This window comes from Bos indicus, chromosome 29, assembly GCF_029378745.1.
Source record: "Bos indicus isolate NIAB-ARS_2022 breed Sahiwal x Tharparkar chromosome 29, NIAB-ARS_B.indTharparkar_mat_pri_1.0, whole genome shotgun sequence".
Lineage (NCBI taxonomy): Eukaryota > Metazoa > Chordata > Mammalia > Artiodactyla > Bovidae > Bos > Bos indicus.
The window spans coordinates 299865-318926 of record NC_091788.1 but is presented as its reverse complement, the minus strand read 5'-3'; the positions used below and the strand labels follow the sequence as shown (position 1 = coordinate 318926).

At 39.8% G+C, this 19062-nt stretch overlaps 1 long non-coding RNA gene across 3 annotated transcripts in view; it reads left to right on the top strand.

Annotated features, from left to right (window-relative positions):
- The window catches only part of LOC109558298 (uncharacterized), a 76977-nt gene that overhangs the window by 31211 nt on the left and 26704 nt on the right, over window positions 1-19062 (top strand). For 2 of the 3 annotated variants that reach the window (XR_011565000.1, XR_011564999.1), the window contains exon 6: window positions 18771-18993. The exons of the other annotated variant lie outside the window; for it this stretch is intronic. This is a non-coding gene — a long non-coding RNA (uncharacterized lncRNA). The remainder of the gene's footprint in view (window positions 1-18770; window positions 18994-19062) is intronic. 3 annotated transcript variants of the gene reach the window in all.

Sequence of the window (19062 nt, the reverse complement as noted above, 5' to 3'; positions counted from 1 at the left end):
TGCTCAAAATTCTCCAAGCCCGGCTTCAGCAATATGTGAACCATGAACTTCCTGATGTTGAAGCTGGTTTTAGAAAAGGCAGAGGAAGCAGAGATCAAATTGCCAACATCTGCTGGATCATGGAAAAAGCAAGAGAGTTCCAGAAAAACATCTATTTCTGCTTTATTGACTATGCCAAAGCCTTTGACTGTGTGGATCACAATAAACTGTGGAAACTTCTGAAAGAGATGGGAATACCAGACCACCTGACCTGCCTCTTGAGAAATCTGTATGCAGGTCAGAAAGCAACAGTTAGAACTGGACATGGAAAAGAGTACTTCAAGGCTGTATATTGTCACCCTGTTTATTTAACTTATATGGAGAGTACATCATGAGAAACGCTGGACTGGAACAAACACAAGCTGGAATCAAGATTCCCGGGAGAAATATCAATAACCTCAGATAGGCAGATGACATCACCCTTATGACAGAAAGTGAAGAGGAACTAAAAAGCTTCTTGATGAAAGTGAAATTGGAGAGTGAAAAAGTTGGCTTAAAGCTCAACATTCAGAAAACGAAGATCATGGCGTCCGGTCCCATCACTTCATGGGAAATCGATTGGGAAACAGTGGAAACAGTGTCAGACTTTATTTTTCTGGGGTCCAAAATCACTACAGATGGTGACTGCAGCCATGAAATTAAAAAACGCTTACTCCTTGGAAGGAAAGTTATGACCAACCTAGATAGCATATTCAGAAGCAGAGACATTACTTTGCCAACAAAGGTCCGTCTAGTCAAGGGTATGGTTTTTCCTGTGGTCATGTATGGATGTGAGAGTTGGACTGTGAAGAAGGCTGAGAGCCAAAGAATTGATGCTTTTGAACTGTGGTGTTGGAGAAGACTCTTGAGAGTTCCTTGGGCTGTAAGAAGATCCAACCAGTCCATTCTGAAGGAGATGAGCCCTGGGATTTCTTTGGAAGGAATGATGCTGAAGCTGAAACTCCAGTACTTTGGCCACCTCATGCAAAGAGTTGACTCATTTGAAAAGACTCTGGTGCTGGGAGGGATTTGGGTCAGAAGGAGAAGGGGACGACGGAGGATGAGATGGCTGGATGGTATCACTGACTCGATGGACGTGAGTCTCAGTGAACTCCAGGAGTTGGTGACGGACAGGAAGGCCTGGCGTGCTGCGATTCATGGGGTTGCAAAGAGTCAGACATGACTGAGCGACTGATCTGATCTGATCTGATCCGTGGTCTATGTGATCATTTTGGTTAGTTTTCTGTGACTGAAGTTTTCAGTCTGCTTGCCCTCTGATGGATAAGGATAAGAGGCTTATGGAAACTTCCTCATCTGAAAGACTGACTGAGAGGGGAACTGGATCCTGTTCTGATGGGTGGGGCCATGCTCAGTAAATCTTTAATCCAGTTTTCTGTTAATGGGTGTAGCTTTGTTCCCTCCCTGTTGTTTGACCTGAGGCCAAACTATGATGGAGGTAATGAAGATAATGGCACCTCCTTCAACAGGTCCTATGCATGCACTGCTGCACTCAGTGACCCTGACAGTGCAGCAGGCCACCTCCAACTATCATGTTAGCCAGAGACTCCTGTAAAATAAAACTAAGAAAGGTAAAAATACAGGCACACGCAATCATAATGGCTCATTCCATTAGTCATTAGAGTTCTGATATCACATATCGTGTCTCTGGAGAACTCGTGTGTGCACTCAGAACATAATTGAGCATGGAAGTAACGTTTAGAGTTATTGTGAAAAGAGTTTTGACCTCTTGGATCCCCTGGTACAGTGGGTCTCTGGACTTCAGGGATTCTCAAGGCACACTACCGAACCACCATTTTAAACCATTGGCATGGTTGGATGTGAAATGATAGAGGGACCTTTGTGTTGACATGGGGTTTAAAGTTTCAATTTTACACTTCTTTCTTATTTCTTTATCTTAAGAAATTTAGATCTGAGAGTTCCTTTTTTTCTTTTTTTTTTTTTAAAGCAAATATTTCTGTGTTGCGTTCATTCTTCCCCATGGTGCTCTGCGCTCTTTGGATCTGGTGTGGTCCTAGACTTATCCTATTTTCACATGGAAACAATTAGTCACCCACAAGACTATCATGTCTCATATAAGTTTATGATGTCTATCCAGGGCTTAAAAAATCAGTTATGAAGATATTGATAATCTGAGGAAAGACCATCTCATTGTAATGAAAGAAGTTGTCATTGGTGGTGGTGTTCAGTCACTAAGTCGGGTCCAACTCTTTGTGAGCCCATGGGCTGCAGCACACTAGGCCTCCCTGTGCCTCACCATCTCCCAGAGTTTGCCTGAGTTCATATCCATTGCATCAGCGATGCCATCCCACCATCTCATCCTCTGCCGTATCCTTCTCCTCCTGCCCTCAATCTTTCCCAGCATCAGGGTCTTTTCCAGTGATTCAGGTCTTCACATCAGGTGCCCAAAGTATTGGAGCTTTAGTTTCAGCATCAGTCCTTCCAGTGAATATTCAGCATTGATTTCCCTTAGGATTGACTGGTTTGATCTCTTTGCTGTCCAAGGGACTCTCAGATGTCTTCTCTAGACCACTCTTTGAAAGCATCAATTATTTGGCACTCAGCCTTCTTTATGGTCCAACTCTCACATCTATACATGACTACTGAAGAAACCATGGCCTTGGCTGTACAGACCTTTGTCAGCAAAGTGATGTCTTTGCTTTTTAATGTTGTCTAGGTTTGTAACATTAATTAAAGTAGTAGCATTCATTAAAAGTGTTTGTAAAACCATGGTCTCTAGAGCACACAGTATTATAAGGCATAATTAAGTGTAAAATAAGGTAGATATACATTTCCTTAATAATATATTTGTATGTTGAAAAATAGTCATGTATGGATGTGAGAGTTGGACTATAAAGAAAGCTGAACACAGAAGAATTGATGCTTTTGAACTGTAGTGTTGGAGAAGACTCCTGAGAGTCCCTTGGACTGCAAAGATATCCAACCACTTCATCTGAAGGGAATTCAGTCCTGAATATTCATTGAAAGGACTGATGCTGAAACCGAAACTCCAATTCTTTGAGCACCTGATGTGAAGAACTGACTCACTGTAAAAGACCCTGATGCTGGCAAAGACTGAAGGCGGGAGGAGAAGGGGAAGAGAGAGGATGAGATGGTTGGATGGCATCACCAACTCGATGGACTTGAGTCTGAGTAAACTCCAGGAGTTCTGATGGACAGTGAAGCCTGGCGTGCTGCAGTCCACGGGGTCGCAAAGATTTGGACACGACTGAGTGACTGAACTTAACTGAACTGATGTTGAAAAAACAATTATTTGTAAAGTTCTTATGGAATACAGAATATGTAATAGAAGTTGAGTGAATCAAAATCAGTAATACAAGGCAATTAAAAAGTAGAAGAAATGAGACACACTAGTTTACATCTCTTCATAAATGACAGTGACGTGTGAGATACTGTAAGCTGTGAAGGACTAGTAAGTTTCAGGGGAGAGGAGGTCATGGAACTGATTCTCTGAAGAAAGACTTTGTACAAGTTAATCAGAGTTGTATTCTCACATTCTAATAAATAGAGACTTTGTTTTCACATTTTTCAAATTGGGCTTCTGCTGCCTTGAGCCTCAATAATGAGACTTGTCAAAGACCCAGACATTTGAAAGTTGATGGTCAGTGTGTGTTGGTGTCCCATTCAATGACCAAAAATCAGCCAGCATCCACAGAATTTGGACAGAAAAACGTAATAGATAAAATGAAGATGAAGACTGTAGTGGTGTTCCCAGTAGGGAATTACTCGTTCTGTCAACTATGCAAGCCCAAGCTGCCAGGAAACAGAGGAAGCAAAGAAGGTAATGCAGGAGCCCAGAGCGCTCAGCTGTGGGCCATCTGGGCACGGCCTTACCATCCTTCTGAGGGTTCCAAATTAGATTCTGTGGCAAAGTCTACCTTGTGCGGACTCCTTTTATGCAACCTACAGCCAATCAATACCTCTTAGCAAGGTGTTTGCATTCTCCCTCTGACCATAGTAATACAATAAATAACAAAGAGAGTTAGGAAAACGTAAGTTCGTTCAGGCTGGTGTTTAGCATACACCTGAGAGTGGGTAGCAGGATTATGTTAAAACTCTGGGACTAGTTGGGAGACTAGGTAGCCATCTAGAGACTGCCTTCTCAAAACGGGACTTCGTAGCAATATTTTTATATGGCTGTCAATTCATAAGTATGAGTCATGATTATATGAAGTATAATTGTAAAAGCAACTCTGATACCAAATACTAAAATATATCTTGTGTTTTCTGTGACTTCGTATGTTTTAGAATTGGCTTTCCCAGTGGGAATGGGAGTCATGGGAAATTTGCTACATAGTACATCCTTCTCAGCTGTGTTCACATAGTATATCAATTTGTGTTAGTATTTGTAATGAATTAAGAGTTCACAAGGGAGGTTGGTATAAAGGAGTGGTGTATCACTTAAAAGCAGTATATAGAAACCCAATTCTGATTCTACTAGGATGCCCAGTCTATTGAGTAACCACGTATAAGAATGTGTTGTCCATAAATACTAATTAATTTAGCACCCTTAATCAGTCATACAGTCAAGACTATGGTGCTGGGAGCCAGCGTGAGGAGCTCTGTCCGTGGCAAAGGTCATGAGGAAGGAGGCTCGACATACGCAAAGGTGGGATCGAGCCTCAGGAGTCCCCCTGGAAATTCTCGAGCATCTACCCCCAAAACCAGAGTCTGCCTAGTTTACTGCTTTGTGCTCTCACCTATACCTCTGACTTTAACGGGGGCTGTCCCCCACCACCTCTCTCTAAAAAAGAGTTAACTTAGAGCTCCACCACCTCTCTCTAAAAAAGAGTTAACTTAGAGCTCCAGTTAATAATAACTCCTGGGCATGACAGGAGTGTTTCAATCTACAAACTCCCCTGAAGGTTCTCTAGCCTGCCTGACAGGCTTGTCCAGCCACATGTGATTGTTCACAGCCTCCCAACCGTGAGAGTCATGAGACGCTTTAAACCTTCTAAAAACAGGTTCTTTAGAGAAGTTAGAAAACTATTAGTATAGTATAGTAGGCTGATTAGAAATTGTATTGGTGAAGGGTTTTTCATTTGTTGAGCCAATGTTTGCTTCTAAGTCTCCACATCCCCTGCCCTTATACACATTAATGAATATATAGAAGAAATAAGTATTAACCTTTGATATTAATCACATTAGAACTTAGGCTAAACAAATTATTTCCTTAATTAAAACCCACTACACCCTAACCCTATAGGAATGTAACTTTATCTGGTACCTTCAGAAGATGGCATCTGTTTTAAGAATAATCACCCCTGGAGAAATAAGTGTTCTGGTTGACTGACCGCTGTCACAAGGAGAGGGTCATAAATTGTCAGCAGACCCCCTGGCCAGAAGATGATGTAACACCCCTAAGACCTCTGTATACATTTGTATGAAGCACCTGACTTTAATAAAAATCAGGACTGCTGACCCCGTGTGACTTTTGTATAACATCTCAGTGTATAAAAACAGACCCTGGAAAAATAAAAAATGGGATCAGTTCCTCGGAACAACATGGTCTCCCCATGTTGTTCTCTTACCTTCTGGCTGAATTATCTGGAACGTGGAGGCTCGTCAAGCCTACTAATTATACCTGGGCTTCTAAGATCTGACCGGGGAGGCCTTAGTGTCTCCTCTCCTTCAGGAGAACGGGAGGACGCCTGCGGCCTATGTAGGTGACGTAAATTCCTTGCCCTGGAATTTTACTAGCTTTCCATGTAAACCAAGTTTTTTTTTTTTGGAACCATGTAAACCAAGTTATTCAGCCTCTTTTCTCCACTGAATTTTCCTACTGAGCTATCCTCATTCTATTACTCTTTATATCTATAATTAATATTTAATTAAAGCTATTGTATCCTGATCACCAAAGCCGTCTCTCCTTCGGATTTCCCTGGATCCACCGGGGCTGGACCCCGGCACTATGGTAAGAAATCATCCACTTTTTCTTTTTTCACTCCTGTACTTTTTTCTTTTGTATCCTCACTTTGCATTTACAGAATATTCTCAGTTATCTCCTAGAATAGTGACTATAGGCTCTAAACTCAACATGTTTGTCTGTTTTTCTTTTAATCTATACAACTGAGTCGTTTGCTTTTGTCTCTCCATGAGCTTGGTAGGTCCAAGAAATACAAATTCAAAAAAGTGCCTACACGAGTCCCTTCAACAGTGGACGATGTGAGATAGGAAAACTACAAAATAGATAGAAGCCACTTCAGTCAGTTCATGTTGATCATTTTCCTCTCAGTCAATACATTTTATAAAATAATGAGCAGTCATTTTATCCTTCAGGGTCCCTGGATGTGTACATTTATTTTTTTCTTAAAGATTTATTCTATACTGTACCCTGAAAGTTTTATAGCCTAAATATTTCTGTAAACACTCCCTCAGTTCAGGCCTGCATCACCTTGTTATTCCCAGTATTAATGCCTTCAGATTTGCCTTCCTCTGGTTATTCGCATGCCCTTCAGATTCCTCCCTCCCGTGGTGTTTAGAGTCACCAATCTCAAAAGCACACGTGACCATGAGGCACTCTGAGTCACATTAATGTCTAGACCTCTTAAATCTCTGATAATCGGACTTCTGCCTGACCCTCTATCTCTAGCCCTTTCAGTCCTTTGCTCTAGAATTCTGAACTGCTGCTGGTGCCCTCATCACTTGTCCCTGTTGTTGTTGTTCAGTCGCTCAGTCGTGTCTAATTCTACATGGCCCCATGGACCGCAGCACACCAGGCTTCCCTGTCCTTCACCATCTCCCGGTGTTTGCTCAACTCATGTTCATGGAGTTGGTGATGCCATCCAACCATCTCATCCTCTGTCATTCCCTTCTCCTCCCGACTTCAACCTTTCCCAGCATCAGGGTCTTTTCTAATGAGTCAGCTCTTCGAATCCGGTGGCCAAAGTACTGGAGCTTCAGCGCCAGCGTCAGTCTTTCCAGTGAATGTTCAGAACTGATTTTTTTTAGGATTGAGTGGTTGGATCTCCTTGCAGTCCAAGGGACTGTAATGAGTCTTTCTGAACACCACAGTTGAAAAGCATCAGTTCTTCGGTGCTCAATCTTTTTTTTTTTTTTGGTCAAACTCTCATATCCATACATGCATGACTACTGGAAAAGCCTTTGCTTTGACTAGGCAGGCCTTTGTCGGCAAAGTAACGTCTCTGCTTTTTAATACGCTGTTTGTCATATCTTTTCTTCTAAGGGGCAGGTGTCCTTTAATTTCATGACTGCAGTAACCATCTGCATTGATTTTGGAGCCCAATAAAATAAAGTGTGTTTCTGTTCTCATTGTTTCCCCATCTCTTTGCCACGAAGTGATGGGACTGGATGCCATGACCTTCGTCAGTCCCATCCCTTCACTTTGGACAAACATCTACCCTGTGGTGTGTGTGCTTCTCTCCCCATCTTACTACAGCCTGAAATGCTCTCCCTTTCTGCCCTCTGTTCCCTTGAACTGTGTAAGTCTACACTCAGACATTATCTCTAGAAAAGCCATCCCTGACACCTTTTTCTGCATTTTTTGTGAAACTTCAGTGTCTAGTACTGAGTGGAAATCTGAGAAGTAATTATTGAATAAGAGACACTGGGGCTCTATATCAACCTAGAGGGGTGGAATGGGGAGGTAGATGAGAAGGAGTTTCAAAAGGGATGATATATGTGTACCTATGGCTGATTCATGTTGAGGTTTGACAGAAAACAACAAAATTCTGTAAAGCAGTTATCCTTCAATAAAAAAATAAATAATAATAATAATTGCTATATATACTGAGGTGACTTTTAAGAGCTTGTCCTCTGCAGTTTAGGAGCCAAGAGGATAGACATGTAAAGAAATAATTTACAGTTCAGATCTATATCTATCACTGGGAAAATCTAGAAAGATACACTAGAAAAATCTTTAAAGTACTAAGGGAGCTGCAAGGAAAGGCATACCTCTTTATCAGTGGAAAGATGGCAGTAATCAAAGACAACTTCACAAAGCAGGTTGAACCTTAAAAGATGAAAAGTAATTTGTCAGAAGACTAGAGGGAAGCATTTCAGATGAAGGAACTGATAAAAGCTAAAAAGTAAGAGGAATTTTGTAAACCATGAATAATGTTGCAGTTAATGCTTGGCATGTTGTTAAAAAGGTCCTGTTATGAAGTAGAGAAGAGAATGTATGGTGACTTTATATGTCTGTCCTGTATTTTGTTTGGTTTCTGATTGATTTGTTCACTGATGTTTGGATCAATCTGTGACTGAATCTTTGAGCCGTTTGTATGCCTGTAACCTGGTGACATCTGGTATTTCCCAAATGGTTTGTTGAAGTTTTCAGGTCATTGGAAGTAGTTCTTAAAGAAGTAAATACTCAGCTGAAGATTAAGATTGATTTAATCTTTCATCTCATACAATGTTTTAGATCTCTGTTTTAAACGAGGATTATGTCTTTTATCTAAATATTCTAAGTAATTTTAACTAAACATGCAGATCTGTCAAGAGAACTAGACTTGGAAATAATAACAGAGGAAGAACAAGAAAAACTTGATGAAGATGAGAATAACCATGCACAGGTGTGTAAAACTGTAAATTTCAATATCTGGTATAGTAATGTATGAGAAAATGTATATCAAACAAGGCAAATTAGAATAGAAAGATAAGTCAACACCCATCACAAATGAGTTAAAGCGGAAGTTCAGTGAAATTTTGTGAGGAATACCAAATTACCATTTCTCCTGAGGAAGATCCACTACATGATAACCCTAAAGAAGGAGCAAACCAAAAGGAAATGTCTCCTGATCTCACAAATTATATACCTGATTGTGAGGAAAAAGTTGCATTTGGAGTATCTGTCTCTCTAGTATTCCAAGCATTTCCTGAACAAAAAGAACCCATTTTCAAAAATGCTTTTCCGTGGTCTGTAAACTCTGGGTCCCTTGGATAGACTTGTGGGTCATTTTCAAAGCTTTGTTTCCCTGCAAATAAAGTAGACTTTGAAAATCATCAACTAGAAATGGAACATGTGTTTATGAAAATTGAGGAAAGTTTTTATAATGATACAGAAAATAAAAAATGTAGGGGAGCCGGTAGTTATATTTGAAGTGAAAGACCAAGAGATTGATATGCAAATATCACAAAATATGAGGTAAGAGCTAACTAATCGGAAATTGGACACGGGACAGGCATGTCATTCTAGTCTGTGGCTTGTCTACTATGGTAAGATGAAACATAGAATTCAAATAAAAATTCACGTTTCCCTTGCTGTTGTTAAAATACTGATCTGAAAAATAAAGCAATACAGGACTGGTTCCAGAAGCCACTGCATGCAGATAATTGCAGCACTAGTGACAATAAAAGCATGGAACCCCAATTAGAAAATGGGAATTCTTCTCCACCTAATAGTCATAGCACATCTGAAGTGTATGTAAATGAAGAATTAGACAAGAATATGCAGAGGTTTAAGAATGAAATAGACATGTTTCAAGTAGAGTTGCTGGCTCTGGAAAAAGAGAAAATTTAACTTACAAAAGAGTTTCTCATTTTCTCTTGCTTTGGTTTTTCTCTTTCTTGATGATGTCGTCCATTTTGATTTTCCATTTATGAATAAAATGGGGTTATCCAAAGAGGTAATTCCGGCTGATCCAGGGTATTCGAAGCGGGGACGGCATCAGAGACCTATTTATTTAAATATTTTATCAAAGATAAAAAGAGTAATAGGATGAGGATAGCTCAGTAGGAAAATTCAGTGGAGAAAAGAGGCTGAGTAGCTTGGTTTACGCGAGAGACCAATAAAACTTCAAGACAAGAAGTTTGCACCACTTACGTAGGCCGCAGGCGTCCTTCCGTTCTCCCGAAGGAGAGGAGACACTGAGGCCTCCCCAGTCGGATCTTAGAAGCCCAGGCATAATTAGTAAGCATGGTGGGTTCCGCGCTCCAGATGGAGACTCAACCAGAGTGAGAGAGAGAGCGACATGGGGAGACCAGTATTTCGAGAAACTGATCCCAATTCTTTATTTTCCATGGTCTACTTTTATACACTGAGATGTTATGCAAAAGTCACGCGAGGTCAGCAGTCCTGACTTTTATCAAAGTCAGGTGCTTCATACAAATGTATACAGAGGTCTTAGGGGTGTTACATCATCTTCTGGCCAGGGGGGCCTGCTGACAATTTATGACCCTCTCCTTGTGACAACAGTCAGTCAATCAGGACACTTATTTCTCCAGGGCTGATTATTCTCAAAACAGACGCCACCCAAATAAAGTTACATTCCTATAGGGTGAGGGTGTAGTGGGTTTTAGTTAAGGAAAGAATTTACTTAGCCTAAGGTCTAACGTGATTAATATCAAAGGTTAATACTTATTTCTTCTATATATTCATTAATGTGTGTAAGGGCAGGGGATGTGGAGACTTAGCAACGAACATTGGCTCAACAAATGAAAAACCCTTCACCAACACAATTTCTAATTAGCCCACTATACTTATAGTTTTCTAACTTCTCTAAAGAACCTGTTTTTAGAGGGTTTAAAGCATCTCGTGCCTCTCACGGTTGGGAGGCTGTGAGCAATCACATGTGCCCGGACGAGCCTGTCAGGCAGGCTAGAGAACCTTCAGAGGAGTTTGTAGGTTAAAACACTCTTGTCACACCCAAGAGTTTTTACTGACTGGAGCTCTCGGTTAACTCCTTCTCCGAAAGAGGTGGTGGGGGACAGCCCCCCGTAAAGTCAGAGGTGTAGGTAAGAGCACAAAGTAGTAAAGTAGGCAGGCTCTGGTTATGGGGGTAGACGCTCGAGGATTTCCAGGGGGACTCCTGAGGCTCGATCCTGCCTTTGCGTATGTCGAGCCTCCTTCCTCATGACCTTTGCCATGGGTGGAGTACCTCACTCTGGCCCCCAACAAATTATTATCTCAATAACAGGAATTCAGGAAACTATTTCCATGGCTTTTGTCCTTCAATCAATTCTCATACCTAATTCTTCTCCGTCGGTCTTCATATGGACTCGGAAACTCTTTTAGCTATGTATCATGTGGGCTTCTGAGCCAGAATAAGCACCAAGGAAATTGCTTAAGAAGAATAATCAGCTAAGGATTTGCATCTTTTTTCCCCCCCTTTAAATCTGTTGGGTTAAATATAAGTTATATTTCCATAGAATGGGAAGAAATCAGTGACTGAGAGATGGGATTTGAACATGTGTTCCCTCTAATCTCTTCATTGTGGTTGAATATGTGTGATATTTTCTGCTTTCCGCAATCGCTGGGCACTTAGATTTCCAATATGGCCACTTCAGGATCTTTTTAATAACAAATACATGTACTCCCACATATGCTTTAATCAGCACTCTCAGATGTTTCTTTTGAGACAGAACTTTCCATTATGCTGTTTACTAAAATGTAGAGTTTTGACATGTGTGATTTTGTTACATAGATACTGTGTGTGTGTGTCTGTGTGTGTGAAAGCTGCTCAGTCATGTCCAACTCTTAGTGAACCCTTGGACTGTAGCCTGCTAGGTTCCTCTGCTCATGGAATTCCCCAGGCCAGAAAGAATACCAGAGTGGCTAGCTGTTCCCTTCTCCAGAGGATCTTCGTAACCAAGGGATCGAACCCAGGTCTCCCACACTGAAGGGGGATTCTTTAATATTTGAGCCAACAGGAAGCCCATAGGTAGTATAAACCCCGAGCAAAAAAGAAAAAAAAAATTAAGTATTTATCTACAAAGGAGAAGACTGAGTTCTGAGATGCTATGAGATTTTTCTTTCTTCAGTAATAGGTTTTTAAAATTGTTTGTTTGCTCTTTTGTGTAAGAGGTGCTTTGACTGAGTTTGAACAACAGACCAAAAGACAAAAAAGAAAGAAAGAAAGAAACAAACAAAAAACTCTATGTATTCACTTGTAAAAAAAAAAAAAAAAGAGAGAGATGAGCCCTACCCCCTACTAAGGCATTGAGTTACTGTGCCAAAGTCACGCTTTTAACTTATCTGATTAATCTAATGAATTCATTTGGTTATACATAACAATCAACATTCCAGAATTGTATCATCTCTTTTGGTCCCATAAAATGCTAGGGAGTGCCAGTTTAGGGGCCTTAAACAAAACCTTGAACATTTTTTTTTAATTTTATTGCTTTTTTTGGTAAATAGTGGGGCAATACTAGATAATTATTTCTATACCCTCTCGCTGTAAGGTTTGATGGTTTTTGAATGAGGAATTGGGAAGCATTTCTTATATTTCAGAATTCCACACTAACTAACAACTCCTCAATTTCATTCTGCTCCTTGTGTTTTGGTAAACTCTGGTTCATTTAATTTAGTGAACACTGTCACTTTTTTGCTATCTCCTGGATCCAAGTGAAAAAAGAATTGTAAAAGGCAGAGGGGAAAGAATAGCTTTAGTGCAGAGAGAAGAATGTTTCCTTTCTGAGGCACGAAGGTGTCACATCCTCTACATCCAGCTGTTTAATGGAAAATCCAGGTAGTAAAGACCAAAGAGGACAGATTTTGTGTCTTTGTCTTTTTATTTCTCTGTCTCTGCCAGTCAGATGGGGAAGACTGAATATGAATAATTGCATCTTATTAAGAAAACCATTTTTGAAATTTTGGGGAATTTTGTTTCTTTTTCTCAAACAGAAAGGAGCAGATTTTACAAAAATTTCAGTGACTTGTAAGTGATAAAATTAAATAAACACAAAATATTTTTATCACTTAAATTCAGGGTGAGCACTGAGTCAAATAATAAAATTGAAAACAAAGATCTTTGTAATCAACACATAGCAATTATTCTTAGTGTCAAACTTCCATTAAACGTTGAAGAAGAAAAGAAGCACAAAAGTAGTAAAGTGGAAGTATCAGAGAACATATGCGATGCTGCTGATGAGAGTGGATTGTTTCACCAGAGAAAGAGTGGAGGAAACAGCAACCAGGAGTTCCTGCTATGCAGAATGGGGCTTCTGATAGGTAATCCTATATCAATATTGAACAGCACATCCCTCGTTATGTTCCTATAAAATAATTTCTAACTTGAGCTAATGTTTGTGATGTACAGATTTTATATTTTACTAGAGATATAGTTATTTTTAATACTCTTGTCCTTTAGCCTTATTACTAGAGTTCCTTTTTTAACATACCACCATGTTACATATTAGAGTATTCTGGATTTGACTGCATATTTGCCTTAATCAGTGTTGCATACTTAAATTTGTTTTGTCACTAGTGAACATCCTTTCATTTCAGTTTGAGGACTTCTTTCAGCATTTCTCATGAGGTGGGACTAGTGGTGATTAACTCCATCAGGTTTGCTTTGTCTGGGACAGTTTTTATTTCTCTTTCATTTCTGAAAGACAACTTTTCTGTAAAGAGTAGTCTTGGCTGGCAGGTTTTTCTCTCCGAGCACTTTGAGTATGTCCATAGAGGGAGGCCAAATTGCTGATGGTGTCAGGAGAACCGATGAGGCATCGGTCTTTCAGCCATGATGCTGCTGTCACTGCATCATGTGGGTGGTTTAAAAGTGAGCTCTCCTCCCCTGGCCAAATATTTCCTTGGTTTCTTCTTTCATGGTATATGTGCCTCATGTCATTTAAAATACCACCTAAATTAAGTGTGGCTTTTTTCTATGAATTCTCTTTTTCATTTATTTTTGGCTGCACTGGGTCTTTGCCACCACAGCACTTGGGCTTCTCAGTGTGGTGGCTTCTCTTGATGCTGAGCGTGGGCTCTAGGGTGCTGGCTTCAGTAGCTGTGGAGCACGGTTTAGTTGCACCATGGCATGCGGGATCTTCCCTGACCAGGAATGGAACGCTTTCCCCCTTTATTGGTAGGTGGACTCCTAAGCACTGGACTACCAGGAAAGTCCCTAAATTCACCATTATTTTATTTAGAAGCAAAACAAAACATATAGTGTAAATCTACTTATGACTCTCGTGTCTAAGAGTCATGGCACTTAGCCAGTGGACTCCAGGTTTGCAGTGTAGCCCTTGAGGTTCTTCTCAGTGTCTTTTCAGATGCATCTCTTTACTTTCTTCCATGTATTTTGCGCTGTTCCTTCCAGGTTCCTCGGAAACAACCCAGATGCCCTGTGCCTGATGTTTGTGCTCACATTAGAATCTCCAAGTAGAATACTTTTCTCCCTTTTCTGTTTCTCATGACCTCTCTTCACTTTTTCTGCAAATCCTTCCTTATTTCACTTATCACTTTCATATGTCGTTTTATATATCATATTGTATCATAATCATATCTGTGTTTGAAGGAAGAATTTGTTTTCTTGCATATGGTTGGTACTCTATAACTGTCTTGTGAATTAATCAATGACTTAAGATGGCTAGGAGTTGGAATTTTTTAAGAATTGGTAGTTTTTTATTCTTTATCGGTTGAATTATTGGAAAATATTGGCTTTTTTGTGGACTTTTTAAAGTAGTGATCCTGGTGTGCACAGGAAGGAAGTAAAGAAAAAGAACGATAACAAGTGGACACTGGACGAACGTGTGATTGCACTAATATTTGTAAAGACCGATTCACTGACTGGTGGTCTGCTGCACGTGAATGATGACAGCATTGTAAGGGAAGTGGATCAGGGTGATGACAGGTACATTCTCCAGATTCCTTGTTTGTAGGGGAAGAAATATTAGCACTGAATTCTTCTTCTGGAAATAGAGCAGCAATATACAGTGCTCAGGGCAAGACAAGAGATTGCTCAACTCTAGTGGACGAACACTGCTGAAAGGTTAAGGTGAGGACCAGTGCCTTTGGCTGGAAGTCATTTCAGTAAATAGTCCCCTTGGAAGCGGGACTGTAATGAATATACATAAACATTCAGTAGGGAATATTATTGGGACAGGCAATGAAGAACTGGATGGTAACTGAAGAGGAATGTGGAGTTCGCAGTGTTATTTGTTCTATGTTAAGAAGGGAGCTTTTAGAGTATGTGTGCTATTGGAGGGAGAAAGCAATGGCAACCCACTTCATTACTCTTGCCTGGCAAATCCCATGAATGGAGGAGCCTGGTAGGCTTCAGTCCATGGGTCACTATTTGTCAGACACTACTGAGGGACTTCACTTTCACTTTTCACTTTCATGCATTGGAGAAGGAAATGGCAACCCACTCCAGTGTTCTTGCCTGGAGAATCCCAGGGATGGGGGAGCCTGGTGGGCTGCTGTCTATGGGGTCACACAGAGTCAGACACAACTGAAATGACTTAGCAGTAGCAGCAGCATGCTATTGCAAATGAGCCAGCATATGGCGTGTTTATTTAGTTTAGTCTTGTTTGCATTTCTAACACTAGAAAGCTTATTGATTGTATGACATTATCTTTAAACTATTACGGTGAACTAATTGTACATACTACTGTGTTCATGTATAGTTTTATGGTAAGGGCTTGTTCATTGGTTCTAAAGTGTAATATTTCTATGTAATGGAATATGCAGATGATTGCTTGAGTTAATTCTATCATATACAGATTTTCAAAAATTACATAATTGTGAATTTACAAACATGTAGGCTATACTGAATAGGGATATGGTCATTCCTTGATGATTCTAGTTGATAGCAACATGATGAGTAGCTATGGTTTTGTAAGGTACTCTGAAACATCACATCATATTAACTGCATAGTTGTTTATAGATTCCAGGGAAAAGGGGAAGATTTTGTTTATATTCAATAGAAAAACATTATTAGCAGTCTTTCACAAATTATTTCTTTTGCATGATAGAGATCTAAATGACAAAACCCTTGCTTCCTTTACTAAGCGTGTCATTAACACATATTGTGTGCTTAATACATGTATGTCAGATGCATGAAGAAACAGCAGAATGTGTGAATGAATGCCTATTGATGAATTTCTTTACAGAAAACAAAACTTTATTGACAGTAGATTTGCAGGCTTGCCTACCTCTGAAATCTTTTTAATTTTTGAGAAATATGTTTTAAGATTCAGAAATTATTATTTATAGCTATAGCTAGACCTGAAATAATACTATAGATTCATTTGCTATCGCATTACTTAAAAATTCTTTTCAATATTACTTTCTCAGCATATTTTAGAACAGCAGTGTTGAAGCCAGATTTCCTGGGTTTGAATTCTGGGTCTGTTGGTGACACGCTGAGTGGGCTTGGGCAAGTTCCTCAGCCTTTGTGTGCTCCATTTCTTCCTATACCTATCTCCCAGAATGACTGTGGGGATGAAAATGCCTTTAGGACATGTCAGGTGTTTCTAATAATGCATAGCCAATGCATAGGACGTCCTCAAAAAGCTAATATCTTGGTTATTCAAGTGGATTTCTTTCTTAGAAGGACTGAAGGAAAACCACCCAGATAGGTCGTATTGCCATAAAAGTTAGTTCTTATGGAAAAGAACAGGTGCAAAAAAACACTGGTATACTGTTTCCTATCACACAACACAAGTAACTTTATGTTTTCCCTTTTCCTTGGATCTAACTTTAATACTTTATTAATATTACTGATATATTTTCTGTGTCCTTTAATGCTGCTCTTATTTATTTCTGCATCCTTTATAGACAATTACTTGCCAAAGCAAAGAGTTTATATACAAAAGAAAAGTTAAGGTATTGTTTGTATTTTTGAATATTTAATATTAGCCTGAAAAGAATCATTTGTTCTTTTAGGCCTGCAAGGAAAACGCCATACGAAAAGAAGAAGTTATAGTAAAAAAAAAAAAAAAAAAAAGAACTTTCAAAAATAGTATCCTTGTCGAAAATACTTCGTCAAAGGAATAATGGTAAAACAGAAAATCTTCCTTTGTTGTAGAGAAGTTTACTTTGAACACATCATTTAGAAACACTGTTGATAAAGTTATCCTTTTGATAAAAATCTCTTCTTTTAAGAAATGTCAGTTTTTGTTTTGCTACAGAGATTTATCACCTCTGTACACTTGGTGTATTTATACATATTTTAAGGACATTGTGAAACAGTATTGTTTACGTGTAGGTCAAAGAACTAATTAATTACGTGAACGAACTGAATGACTTAACTCAGTCGTCTGAGACTGTTTCTGAGGATGGTGACGTGCTTTACGAATTCTATGTTGTAAGTAGAACCTCTCAAAGTGGGGTGTAAAGGTAGGACTGCAGTGTAAATGTTAACGGAAAGCCTGTCTGTGTATATGAACACCTTTTCAGTACAGCTCTAGAGCCAGGGATATGCTACAGTGCTGTGCATCTCAGAAGTTTGTTTTGCATTAAAAGGACATGAAAGTGAGTGTATACTCTGAGCCACAGGCCTATGATACTCTTACTCACTGTACCTTCTGTTGACTCTTCTTCTTTCCTGTGCCTTCACCCACGGTCAGGTCAGCATCATTTTCCTCCTAGAGTAACTGAAATAATCCCAGGACTTCTTTCCCTGCCACTCCACCTGGCAGAACCTTGGTCTGCACAGCAACTGTAATTATTGCCTATTTTTAAACATTCAGGTCTCATCATTCTACCCCCTTGCTTCAAGCCCAACCATTGCCTCTCTTTGCTGCGTGGTTAAAGGTCACAATTGTGTGGTTCCATCTGGTTTTAGTTGTCACTCTTCTTCCTACATGAATTCTAGAATCAGCTTGTCAGTTCCCTAAAGTCTGCTGGTCTTAACGTTTTCATTTTCCTTCAGTTCAAAATACTTTGTACTTTCTCTTTTCATTACCTCTTTGATCCAAGGGTTATTTAGACCCATGTGATTTAATGTCCAAATATTGAGAATTTCCCAGAGATCCTTCTGTGCTCTTGTTTCTCATGATTTGTTAGGTGCATCCAGAGGGGCTCTGGGGCTAGGGCTGATTATTTTCTGCCTTGGAGGCAAGACCTTGTTGACTACCCTGTTCATTCTGCTGGTACCTAGAAATTTTCCAGCCTGGCTCATGAGAATAGATAGAATTCCTGGGACTGAGTGAGCACCAGTCACAGGTTCCTATAGTCTGATCAGATGGTTTCTTCCTGGTCTCAGGTGGTTTCTCCCAGATGAGCTCTGTTCCTTCCTCTGCTGAATACCCAAGGGGCTCCTCCTCAGATCTCCAAGGTCCTTTTTCTCTCTATTCCACTCTCGCCTCTCCACGGTTCTGATCTGTGATCTCTGCCCACTTTGGTTCACCAGACTTTCAGCTTCATCACCTACTATCATGGAGTCTGGCTAACTCAGCTTCCATTCCTTCTCCCCGTGTTGGGGCCTGGAAATTCTCTCAAGGCAGTGAGCACAGACATTCCTTAGGCTAACCTCATGTGTTTCCAGGATCATTGTCTTTCATTCCCTGAAGTCCTTTGTCATGAAAATCATTGTTTAATGTATTTTGCCGGCACTGTTTTTGCTCACTCCACTCAGGAAGGTAAATCAGTAGCTGTTCACTCTGTCTTGGTTAAAAATGTAATGGCAGCTGGAGACTGTCCACAGGGTTGTTTTCCCTACTCTACTTACTACTTCCTGCTCATCTTTCATTTCTCAGTGTGACATCTCTTCCCCAGGGAAATCTTTCCTGGACCCAGTCTATGTCAAGTTCTGTTATGTGATCATAGAACTCTCTTTTCTTAGAGTATCTATATGAGTTCATAATTATTTTATTTGTCCTTGTCTCCTACTAGACTTCAAGCTAAACAAGACCCAAGGGCATCTGTTTTATTTGCAGAGCTTAGAATAATATCTTCCACATTATAGACCCTTAATACTTGTTCAGTGCATGGATGAGTGAATGTGAAAGGCACAGTCCTTTATACTCAAAAATTCCTCACATAATTTTTTGTTTGTTTGTTTCTATCTTTGTTTTCTTCATCATGCAGATTCTGTTAGCTTGTTGAAAGTTCAGGATACAATTCTTTTGCATGAAATATTAGTAGATTTTCAAAGAAGCCAAAGAAGCCACTGTGAACTACTTAGAGGAGAATTTTACAGAATGAAAAGTGAGGTTTGTGGGCTACAAAAAGAGCTGTCAGAAACCAAAGAAGTGAAATCACAGTTAGAGCATCAGAAAGTGGAGTGGGAACAAGAGCTCGGCAGCTTGAGGTACTGTACACCTCGCTTTTAAAGAAATATTTGAACTATTGTTTACTTTAATACTGCAGAGACATAGAT